Genomic DNA, 12,562 nt, shown 5'->3' with positions numbered 1-12,562 from the left:
TGAACCTTTTCCAAAAGAAGGGGTCTGACATCTGACAACTCTTTCTTCCTCTCCTAGTCCTCAGTGTTAAAATGATCTGGGTTCAAATCCCAACTCATTTAATGGTTGTCCCCGGGCATCTACTCTAAGGACCTTGTACCTCAATTTCTTCAACTGTAAATTGGAATAATAACAACTACCTGGTTAGGTAATTGCGAGGATTAAATGAGATAAAACATGCACAACACTAGGTACATACTTCCTTATGACTTCCACTCTCCTGATTTCCTTCCCTTTCATTTCAGTCTATTTGGCAATGCATATGGTACATCTTTTCTACTTAATGTATTATTTATATTCTCAGAAGTGTTATGTTTTTATTTATTTGAAGTTTGTGGGCATCACTTTGCACTCAGGTAGAGGGGATGTTGGAAAGTTCTCTCCTTTGATATATTTTATGAGGATGTGTGTTCAAGATCTATCTTAGCTGCTGCCAAATGCCTTTTTGAATGGTGGAGATACCTAGATGCATTTTTTTTTTAAACAAAAAGGAGGTCTTAGAATGCAATCACACCCGTTTACATTAAAACTGGCTCTTAAAACTCTTCCTGTGCTGAGTTAGATATGTGGGGAAGACAAATGATAGGACATCCTCAGCAAAGGAAAGAAAAATTTCTTGATTTAATGGCTTCATTTGCAATGAGGTAAAAATGGCAGCCAGGAACAGGGTACTGAGATCATGAATCCCTACGTTTGTAACCTGGGAAGTCATTTCAGTTTTAAATGAGAACCACATCTAGGGGAGGGCCCAGTGGCTTAAGGAGTGGGATGGATGACAATGCAATGAAATCAGAGCAAGATTCAGAACCAGAAAACCTGGGCTTGGTCCTTGACTTCTGTACTGACCTTTGAAGAAATTTTATCTTGTTGACCCTCACTTTTATTCACCTGTAAAAGGGAGACAACATTACTTAAGAGCAATGTTATGTGGCTTAAAGAGAAGGTACATGAAAAATACTTTCTGGACTCTCACCTGCTGTACAATGTTTAGAGTTATGATGATCATCCACACATTTGTGTCTTATTGGGTGAACATATGGGTAATACCTTACAGGGGGCTCAGGGGCCATATTAAGCAAGAAACCTCAGAGGCAATGTCTGTGAGGTAGGGCTGTTGACTTTAGCTCTATCACTGTCTCATATATTTGGCACAACTCCTGTTCAGTGTTTGTGAGACCCAAAGTAAGTTGTGATGAGGAACTTGATGAATACCTTATAGAAGCTGGTAGCAGAGCTGAGACTAGAATTTATACCGAGTTCATCCTTGTATCCTGGTTAGTCGACTACTGCTAAGTGGGTGCATGTGAGATTAGATTTCACATAAACACATACTAGCTCTATAATAACATCCTTCTGAACTTTCGTATGTTTAGAAAATGGTTTTCCAGAGGACATGTAAAAGGCAAATTCATTCATAATGAATACTGACAAAATTTGGAGAAAGAATTAGAGGTTATTTTCCTCAGGTCTTGTATTATACATCCATTGTGTCTGAGGAAAAGACCATTTTTCTCAGGACTTGTATTTTTTAAAAATTCCATTGAGACTTGTGCTATTTCCATCACTAGAAATTGTCATTTGTCAAAGTATTTATCATCCACCTGTGGTTTTATACAACAAACATGTATTGGGTATCTTCTGTCTTTAAACTGCTATGTTAGAAAACCATGGATAATTATTTCCTTCAACATTTTACTATAAAATTTTTCAACCATAGAGAAAAATTGAAAGAGTTTTATAACCAGCAACTGGCTTATATAATTACATATATAAACACATTTATTCTTTTATTTGTTTATCAATCTATTTACTGTTTCCCCTAAACACTTGAGCATGGATATCAGAAACCATGAAAGGTTTTTGAGCAGGGACATAATAAAACTTAAGCTGCCTGTCATGTAAATGTTCTCTATGAAAATATGGATGTGACAGTGCTGATCTGGTGGTTGTGCCCTTCTCACTGCCTTTCTCCTTCTTTCTCTTATTTTTAGGAGCATCGGTCATTGACTGAATGGGGGAAGGGCAGAGAGTTTCTATAAGGTGGATGGAAGAGATTAGGATGGTGCTGAACTATACAGACGTGACTTCATACATATACTGGAAAGGTGATACTGGATGGGATCATGTGGCATAGGGCTACTTAACGTTTCTAGGCCTAACTTATCCAGAGCATCATTTTCCAAATTGTGCAGCTACTGTGTTAGGAGTTTTATTGGTATTTTTTTCTTTTCACCTTTATGGCAGCTTTTTGAATTGTTTTTACTCTTCCCATTTTTCTGATGTGTATTCTGAGTCTCGGAGAGTTTGAGTCACTTGTTTGTATTACTTGGCCAGGGGGAGGGACAACTGGACTCGGACTCGATATGATGTTCTTCTCTTTCATTTGCTATTGCCCAGAACTGACATTTATTCAATCACTTGTAAGCCACAGTGCTTCAGAAGAAAGTTTTATAAAAGCAAAGGAAATCAGAAAAAATGATGTCTCTTCTAATAGACAAATTACAGGATCCCTCAGTCTTATGGTAGCAATTATCCAATGTTCCTTTTGGTCTGTGGACATTGATGAGGAAACATTTGCCTTTTGAGCGTTCTGCTAATTTGCTATTGCTGGCACAATATGCACCTCTCTGCTGGCCTGGCTTCTGCTGATCTGATTGACCTCTGTTCACTAGTAGTATTCTTTTTCCCTCATATAAGGCACTCATTGCCCTTTCTGGCACACCCATGAGAATGTGGAGGCTGAGAAAATTAAGGCCATCTCACCTCAAGTTTAGCTGATGTGGGAAACAGAGGGAGAAGAAAATCATTAAAATTCTTCACCTATTGACAAGCCCTTGAAACAGACAGAGTGGCTCTCCCCTGGGGACTTAACTGCCCTCACCTTGAGGTTTTGCTAAGGACAATCCTAGCCTGACCGACCCCCTACCCTGACAGGTCCAACCAGAATCCTGTAAGTCTGCTTCAACAATTCCTTTATCTCTAAACCTCCAAGATAGTGTGGAGAATCATTCCCAAGTATATGGCCCACTGATACACATCTAAAGGGTCTCTCAAGAAGATTTTTATTATTGGTAATGAATAACCCTTTCCTCAGACAACAACTAGCCCCTCAAGGTGTTGGAGACCTTGCTTCCAAAATTCCTTAGAGACTTATATCATCCATAACCCTCTTTGTTCTCACCCACTGCTGAGTCCACCCCTACTCTGCCTTTAAAAACTCTGACTATAATCTGGCTTGGGGTCCAAGTCCCTACTCTGCTGTGTTGGGTATACTTGGGCCTAAGCTTAAGCTTGTCAAATAAACCCTCGTGTTATTGCATTGGTGCTTGGCTCCTTGGTTGTCTCTTGGATGTGAAAACTTGGGCGGAGGTCCCACCGAGATCTGGGAGACTCCCAGGACCCCAACCCGGAGGGTCTTGCGCCGGCTGGTGAGTGCACTCATTGTCATACTTTGGGAGCTCCACTCTGCATTTTTTTTTTTTAACTGTAGGAATTCTGATATGGAGGCTCAGCTGCTGGTGCGGTTGGCCTGTGTCTGGAGTCGACATTGGCTTAAGCGGATGCGTGGTGGGCCATCAACCGGGGGGTCTTGGGAGACATTCCTCTGCCCCTGTCTGGAGGCTCGGCTGCTGTTGTAGCCGGGCCTGGAGGACAAGGTTCTCATCTGGAGGCTCAGTTGCTGTTGCAGTTGGCCCATATCTGGAGCCTTGGCTGCTGGTACGGTAGGGCCCAGAGGACAAGGTCCTCATCTGTGAAGAGAGCCGGCTGCCGGTAGGGCCGGATTCTCCCTTAGCTTCCTTCCAGTTTTGTCTTCGCGGCCGCGCCTGATCTACTGTGTTTGTGAGTGTGTTGTTCTTAATTGTCGCAAGTGTATTTGTCTTGTTGTGGACTGAGGACGTGATGGGACTGACGCAGACAACTCTTCTGTCTCTGATGATTGACCACTTCTTGGACGCTGGGGAAAGAGCTCATAACCCGAGCACAGACGTAAGAAAGGGAACGTTTTGGACTTTCTGCATGTCTGAATGGCCATCCTTTAATGTTGGATGGCCCCAGGAAGGCTGCTGGGTCTGCCGTTATCTTTGTCTTGTCTTTTTGTTGTCTGTTGTGTTTATTGTGTTTGAAGAAATGAGGCAAGCAGAGAGTAAGGAGATTCTGACTTTCATCTCTCTGTTCCTCCTAATAGATGTGGGGTTTCTCCCTCACTCATTTCATGTGTTAATGGCTATAACTGGAGCCAACTGGAGTTGGTCTAAGACTTTAAGGAATATTTCCAAGCAGCTGCTGAAATAACTTTGTTTCAGGGATGTTCCTTGCCCTCTCTGGCCCGATGGAGACTGCCTAACCCCTCTGCCCTCGCTGGTGGGAAAACATGATGTCTGTTCCTCTGTTGGGGCTAATAAGCCCCCAAACTGGGAATCCTTTCTCTGCCTCCTGGCAGCACTGTTCCTTCTGTCTCCCCCTTCTCATGCTTCTGCAACAACGTGTGTGAATCCTGCATGACTAGCCTTTAGATCATGCACCATGGCTCCTTCTCTCTTCACTGTGTAGAAGCAAGAAGAGCACCCCCTGGACCTAACACCCCCCACTCCAGATCCTCCCATCCGTGTCTCAGGTAAACATTCAAAGTGGAGTGGGCCCAGGTGGAATGTAAATCAGTATTTGGACAAAGTTAAGTTTGTTGGTTTAATTAAGATATACATGTCTTTTAAGTTATCAACAGTAAATGTGAAACTTCAAAGTTTACTGAAGGTCAAATAAGCTCATGTTATTTGTTAAAATCTGTTGAAATCTATTAGCAAAGAGATGACTAAACTGATGGTTAATTGGCTGTCTCAAAGTCTTAATGGGTGATTATTAAAGTAGCTTTCAAAATCTTTGGTAACCTGAAAGTTTAAAGTTTTGCTTGAATAACAAAATTAAATTTGTTGGACAACTAGGGTTTTTCTAGATAGGATAAAGTGCTAAAGCATTGAGTATTGACCATAGGTTTGTGCTTTTGACTAATTACAGCAAAGAAAATAAGAATATTTAAATCTGTTGGTAAACATGTTTTTGTGCTTGGGCACCTGGGTGGCTCAGTGGGTTAAGCCGCTGCCTTCAGCTAAGGTCATGATCTCAGGGTCCTGGGATCGAGTCCCGCATCGAGCTCTCTGCCTGCCTCTCTGTCTGCTTGTGATCTCTGTCTGTCAAATAAACAAATAAAATCTTTTAAAAAATAAAAAAATAAAAAACAACAACAACAACAACAAAAACCCCATGTTTTTGTGCTTAACTGATTCATAAATTTGCCATCTAAAGAATTCTGTTGTAACAGCTCACAATTGGTTTATATTTAATCTTCAGTAGAGGTTAAGGTATTTCTAATAGTATGAAATTCTGTTAAGTGTAATTAAGACTGATGGAAATGAGAAAAGCAACTCTGTGTGTAAAAAGTAGGAGATATGTAAAAAGAGAGAAAAACAGCCCCAAGGCCACTGTCAGAGCTAAATCCATTCCTAAAGAATGGAGGAGGGGAGACTGATCGCCTCCCATTTGCAAGGGATACCCAAAAGGGAGGGTGTCCAACCTGTTTGAATCTGAAGAGTGCCTGACTGTGTGAATGTGTCTGTATGGCTCCACTGCTTCATCTATGGAGTCTGAGTGGGCTTCACCCTGAGTCTCACGGGGCATCATATGGCATAATGGTCATCTACTCCACGGAGTAGCCTGGTCCAGGGTTTATACGGACAAACCTTAGCTAAGATGCTTCTAAGTTCCCGTGAAGGACGCAAGCAGTACAGCATCTGAAAGATCCCCCTCCCTTTGTTTGCAATGTCATTAATGATGTGAGGGAAACCCAGAAACTCGTATCTTAAGATTGCACACTTAGAAATAAAAAAGGAAAAGACACTGGTATAGAAAAGCTGGTTTTCTCTCTGTTTAAAAGGGCAAAGTTTTCTTAGTTAATTGATCTGTTAAAAAGTGTAAATTGTTTTCTCCCTGCCTGCCCAGAAAATTCAGTTCCTATGTTTTGTTTTATCAGGTGTTTATGAAGGAGCAGGAGGCTGGCTGAGGACAAAGCAAAAGCTGGCGCCTTGCACCCCCACACCCTTCACCCGCTCCCCTCCATATGTGTAGCATTCCTCAGGCACCCCTGACTGCCATAAAACGATAAATAGTTAACTTGCAGAGATCACAGTCCTGCAAGGTAGAAGTCTCCCTTGGTTTGCAAATGTCCTTGAGATTTACAACAAAGAAGTTACCTTATCAATAGCCCTAATGTCACCCTCCCCTCATGAAAAATGGAAGGAGGCGGAGGTAGAAGGAAAAGTAAATAGTTAAATTTCTTCTAAACCTAAATCTCATTAACAAGGATGCTTGATAGCAGGAATATAACATTCTACCAGGAGACTCCAATTGTCTTTACTTGATAGTAACCAGGCCTTCAATATCCTGATAGTGCTTTTTTCGCATGCGTGGGCTAACCGGCCAGTTCTGCTTCTGTAAGATTGCTTTGTCTGCTTTCGCACGCGGGTCCCCTGACCCAATCCACTGAAGCCAAGTATGCCTGTTCAAACTATCAATCAATCAGCTCAGCCCCACCCGAAACTTGTTTGTATCTGTCTATAAAAATCCTGCACCGACCCAGCTCCGGACCTCTCGCGTTATCGGCAACGAGTGGCGCAGAGGTCCAGGTTCGAACCTGCAATAAACGACCCTTGCTGATTGGCTTTGACTCACGTCTCTGGTGGTCTTTTAAGGTGGGGGTAATACTCTATTGGCATTTCATTTAACATCCCTAATTATATTTAGGCATGTGTTTTACTATTCTAAAGATTCTATGCATTTCCTAAAGTTTTAACATGTTGATAGATCATCATTTGATATTGTGATTATGGAAATGTTACCTGTCACAGAAGTAACCTGATTTTCTTGCCAGTTAAATTGTAAATTCTTATCTCATCAGCTCTTTACCATATACATTCTGAGTTTTTGTCATTTGTAATTGTTTTAATTCTCTTTTAAGATAAATTCCGTCTTAAAGGAAATTCATATGGGAGACTTTCAGGACAAATATAGGTCTTTGATATGTTAAAATCCTGGGAACTGAACTGGGTAAAAATTTACGGAAGTAAGGGCTACTACATTCAGACTAAACCAGAATTAGTAACATGGGACTAGATGAACTGAAAAGTTGTAATGTTGTGTCTCTTAATGTTTTAAACATTACTGGTTCTGTAATGTTTGCTCATCTAGACTAGGGAAACTTTTTCCTAAGTTACCTGTAACTTATAGAGATGTAAAGGTGTTCATTTGTATACGAATCAAGGCAATCAACTCCTCTCTATCTGAACCCTCTGAAACCAAAAGGGCTCAATAAATATTCTTTCTTCCATGGCAATCAGGCATTTGCATAAGTTCAATAAGAATCTGTTCTCTTAGGACACCATTGGAAATTGGTTATTTTACCAAGGCTTTGACTGGAATGTCATATTTGAAAAGACTCAGATATGACCAGACAGTTTAAGGAACAAAGGTTGACTTTATGAAACCTGGAGCCATAAAGCCCCTTGGAACTGTTGACCTGATACCTTGCTTACAGAGTTCCCAGCAGCCTCACCAGGTGAGTAAAGAATGTCACTCCCTGGTAGGTGCAGATCCTCATGATACTTTGAGAACCTCAGGAACCGGCAGGTATTGCAGGCATGTATGATGGCAAGTACGTGGCTTGGCTTCTGGTCTGGAGAGACTACTAAAAAGTTCAGACGAGGGGCGCCTGGGTGGCTCAGTGGATTAAAGCCGCTGCCTTCGGCTCAGGTCATGATCTCAGTGTCCTGGGATTGAGCCCCGCATCGGGCCCTCTGCTCAGCAGGGAGCCTGCTTCCCCCTCTGTCTCTGCCTGCCTCTCTGCCTACTTGTGATCTCTCTCTCTGTCAAATAAAATAAATAAAATCTTAAAAAAAAAAAAAGTTCAGCCTAGAGATTCCTTATAAGAAGTTCCAGTGATGAGGGAGCGCGAGGCTGGCTGAAGACAAAGCAAAAGCTGGCACCTTGCATGGCCTCTCCGTCCACTCCCCCTCAATCGTACGTGTAGCATTCCTCAGGCAGCCCTGACTGCCATGAACAATAAGCAAATAGTTAACTTGCAGGGATCACAATCCTGCAAGACAGGAGTCTCCCTGGGCTTACAAATGTCCTAAATCTCACTAACAAAGATGATTGATAGCAGGATTATGATATCCCACCAAAAAGTCTCCCAACTATCTTAATGTTAATGGCTGGCCTAAAGATGACATTGATCAAGGGGCAAGGGCAAGGCCTACGGTGTCCTGGTACTTTGTAGGCCCTCTTTAGCATATGAAAACTCCATTGAAACCTTCCTTCCCCTCACCTTTCCCCAATGGCAGGGTACATAATCTGCCATCCCTCACAACCCAGGGCAGCTCTTCCTGCCCATGGGTCCTGTCCCTGTGCTTTAATATACCACCATTTTGCACCAAAGATGTCTCAAGAATTCTTTCTTGTCATCAGCTCCTGACCTCAGCCCACTAAACCTCACCTAGGTTCTAGAACTTTATTACCAGCAAAGTAGATTCTAAAAGATCAATATGATCACACTCACTGTTCTTGCTGAGCTTATGTAAATAATTAGGCCAAGTTTGTTAAAACTGGACTTGTTTTTCAAGTGAATTAGTCCTGATTTGGCTATCTTTGGAAATGAGGGTTATTTTAGAGAGAAAAATTATGTTTTAATAACACACCTTTATGGATGTTAAATTCTAAATTTGATTGTTTTTAAATGCTTGTTTACCTAAGCTAAACAGCTAAACAGCTTAAGGTAAACTTCACAGAAGTTACACAATAACTCAATCTTGCCTTTGCAACATGATCTTACCTTTGCCAGTCAGTCATCCCTAGACAAACAGCCTTACTGAGTGCCCCAGCATTGGCCATCCCAGATGTTACCAAGCCTTTCCACTTGTATGTGGATGAAAAGACAGGGGTGGCTAAAGGAGTTTTGACTCAGACTCTGGGGCCTTGGCAAAGGCCAATAGCCGATCTTAGCAAAAAACTAGATCTAGTAGCAGCTGGGTTCCCCCTTGCCTCTGCATAATTGCTGCCACAGCCTTCTGGTCAAAGATGCAGATATATTTACAGAAATGAACTAAATTAGACTATGAAGGGGATTGGGCTAAGACTAGAACAGGAAAATTAATTCTACCTCAAAGACTGGTAAGAAAATTAGAAAGCCAAATACATCAGGGCACTCATTTGGGGACATGCAAGCTTAAAGAGTTTATGGTCAAGCAGTTCCAGGTTTGTAAATTAGGGCATATGGCTCAAGATATGGTTGATAGATGTACTCAATGTCAGGTGGTAAATGCAGGAGGAACTAGAATGGAAAGAGGGAAAAGAGAAAGAGGTAAGGAACTAGGAATTTATTGGGAAATAGGTTTTACAGAGATGAAACCAGGAAAATATGGGCACAAATATATATTAGTTTTTGTAGATGACTTTTCAGGCTGGGTAAAGGCTTTTTCTGCTGAACATGAGATGGCAGGAATGGTAACCAAAAAGCTACTAGAGGTTTGGGTCACCTCTTGCGATCGGGTCAGACAATGGCCCTGCGTTTGTGAGTTCAGTCTCACAAGTATTGGCCAAAGCCATAGGCACTAATTGAAAACTACATTGTGCCTACTGGCCCAAGAGCTTGGGGCAAATAGAAATAATGAATAGGACTCTTGAAGAGACCTTGACAAAGTTAATTCTGGAGACTTGCAGTGGGTGGGTAGATTTCCTTCCCTTTGCCCTCCTCAGGGTGTAATGTACACCCTACTTAAATAAGGTGACCCCATTTGAAATAATGTTTGATTACAAGAGGTTGCTATAACAGAAATGACTGATCAGTTTGTACTCCAGTCACTGCAAGTATTACAGTCTGTCTAGCCCACACAGGGATCCTAACTGCCCACACTGAGACAGAGACTGAGCTGGAACCACATCCTTACCAACCCAGGGACTTGGTTTGGATGCACTGCCGCCAAGTGGAAAACTTGGAGCCTCACTGGAAGGGACCCTATATCATGATCCTGATCACTCCCACTGCTCTCAAGGTCGACGGGATTACTCCCTGGGTCCACTACACCTACGTCCGGCCAGCCGACCTGCATGCTATTCTCAAGGACTTTGTTCCAGAATGGAAAAGTCAGCCCGACAAGGACAACCCTAAAGCTAAGACTGCGCTGTTCTCATGTACCCCACTAATGTTACTTATACTGTGCCCTCTTCTTACACCAGTGTGGGGAATAGAAAGTAACCCTCATTATCCCCCTTCTCCTCTTTACCTTTTGGCTCTGCATTAGACAGAGTCAGTAAAGTTCAACTCATGGTACTTAGACAGCAATACCAACCACTGGACTTTGTTACTGAGCAGCTTGGACCCATGATTGGGTCCTTCCTTAGGTTCCTCTGAGAAGGGGAAATGTGGAGGCCAAGAAAAACAAGACTGTACCCACCCTGAGTCTAGCCCTGACATAAGTGCAGCCATCTTGATGTTTCAGATTATCACAAAATATTTCTTGGGTTCTGACCTACTCAGGTTAGCACTTTAAACAGTTTCTCTCTCCTTTAATGATTGATTTTAACCCCTGGATTCAGCTACCTCCGTCTTTCGTAACTCCCCTACACATTCCTTAAATGATCAATGTTGACCTAAGTAGGTAGGGACAACTCTACGCCCCTACTCAGCAGGAAGAAGTTACAGAAGATGAGACCTTCCACCTTCAACAACCTTAAAGATTTAAGGGTCAAAATTGTTCATGGGGAAATATGGAGGCTGAGAAAATTAAGGCCATCCCACCTCAAGTTTAGCTGATGTGGGAAACAGAGGGAGAAGAAAATCATTAAAATTCCTCACCTATTGACAAGCCCTTGAAACAGACAGACTGGCTGGACTTAACTGCCCTCACCTTGAGATTTTGCTAAGGACAATCCTAGCCTGACCGACCCCCTACCCCGGTAAGTCGAACCAGAATCCTCTAAGTCTACTTTAATAATTCCTTTAGGAAACTTTATCTCTAAACCTCCAAGATAGTGTTGAGAATCATTCCCAAGTATATGACCCACTGATACACATCTAAAGGGTCCCACAAGAAGATTTTTATTATTGGTAATGAATAACATTTTCCTCAGACAACAGCTAGCCCCTCAAGGTCCTGGAGACCTCGCTTCCAAAATTCCTTAGAGACTTACATGATCCATAACCTCCTTTGTCCTCACCCACCGCTGGGTCCACCCCTACTCTGCCTTTAAAAACTCTGACTATAATCTGCCTTGGGGTCCAAGTCCCTACTCTGCTGTGTTGGGTATACTTGGGCCTAAGCTTAAGCTTGTCAAATAAACCCTCATGTGATTGCATCGGTGTTTGGCTTCTTGGTGGTCTCTCAGATGTGAAAACTCGGGCATAACAGAGAAGGCTTTTCCAACCTCATCAAGAACTAGGTCCTTTCCCAATGCTCATGTCCCAGCAATAGAAGTCAGATTAGCAACTTCCTTTTTGAGGCTCTCAATTTATGCATCAACTTTGTTTTGTGATAAAATGTGAAAAAATATGGAGAGATTGTTACTTCTGAGAGATTTACATATACCTGTTTCTAAAAGAATAATGATAAAAATATATAAAATTTACCATCTCAACCATTTTTAAGTGTACAGATCAATTTGATACATATATTCATATTGCTGTGCAACAGATCTCCAGAGTGTTTTCATCTCACAAAATGAAAACTATGCCCATTAAAAAACTCCCAACTTTTCCCTCTCCCCAGCCCCTGACATTCTGTCTGTATGAATATGACTACCTTAGATACCACATATAAGTGGAATCATACAATATTTGTCTTTTTGTGACTGACTGACTTTGTTTCACATTTATCCTCTGTGTTCAGCCATGTTATAGCAGGTGATAAAATTTACTTCCTTTTTAAGGCTGAATAATAGTCCACTGTACATGTAATGCAACGTTTTGTTTATTGGCTTATTTGTCAATGTACCCTTGGGTTTCTTTCATCTCTTGGTTTTTGTGAATAAAGAGACTATGAATATGGGTGTGCAGATATTTTTTTTTAGATCCTTCTTTCAACTCTGGGTAAGTACCCAGAAGTGGGATTGCTGTAGCATGTGGTAACTCTACTTTTAATTTTTTGGGGAAACTCCACACTGCTTTCCACAGTGGTTGCATTGTTTTATATTCCCATCAACAGTGCATAAGGGTTCCAAATACTCACCAGTATTTATTAGTATTTTTTGATAGTAGCCATCCAAATGGGTGTGAGTTGACATATGATTGTGGTTTTGATTTATATGGCTCTAATGATTAGTGATGTTGAGCATCTTTTCATATGCTTGTTGGCCATTTGTAAACCATCTTTGGAAAAATGTCTATTCAAGTCCTTTACCCATTTTTAATAGGTTTATTTGTTGTTGCTGAATTGCAGTTCTCTCTCTCTCTCTCTCTTTTTTTTTAAGATTTGTTTATTTA

Source organism: Mustela lutreola, chromosome 7 (assembly GCF_030435805.1).
Source record: "Mustela lutreola isolate mMusLut2 chromosome 7, mMusLut2.pri, whole genome shotgun sequence".
NCBI lineage: Eukaryota > Metazoa > Chordata > Mammalia > Carnivora > Mustelidae > Mustela > Mustela lutreola.
The sequence above is the reverse complement of the archived record's forward strand: the minus strand, read 5'-3'. Positions refer to the sequence as shown.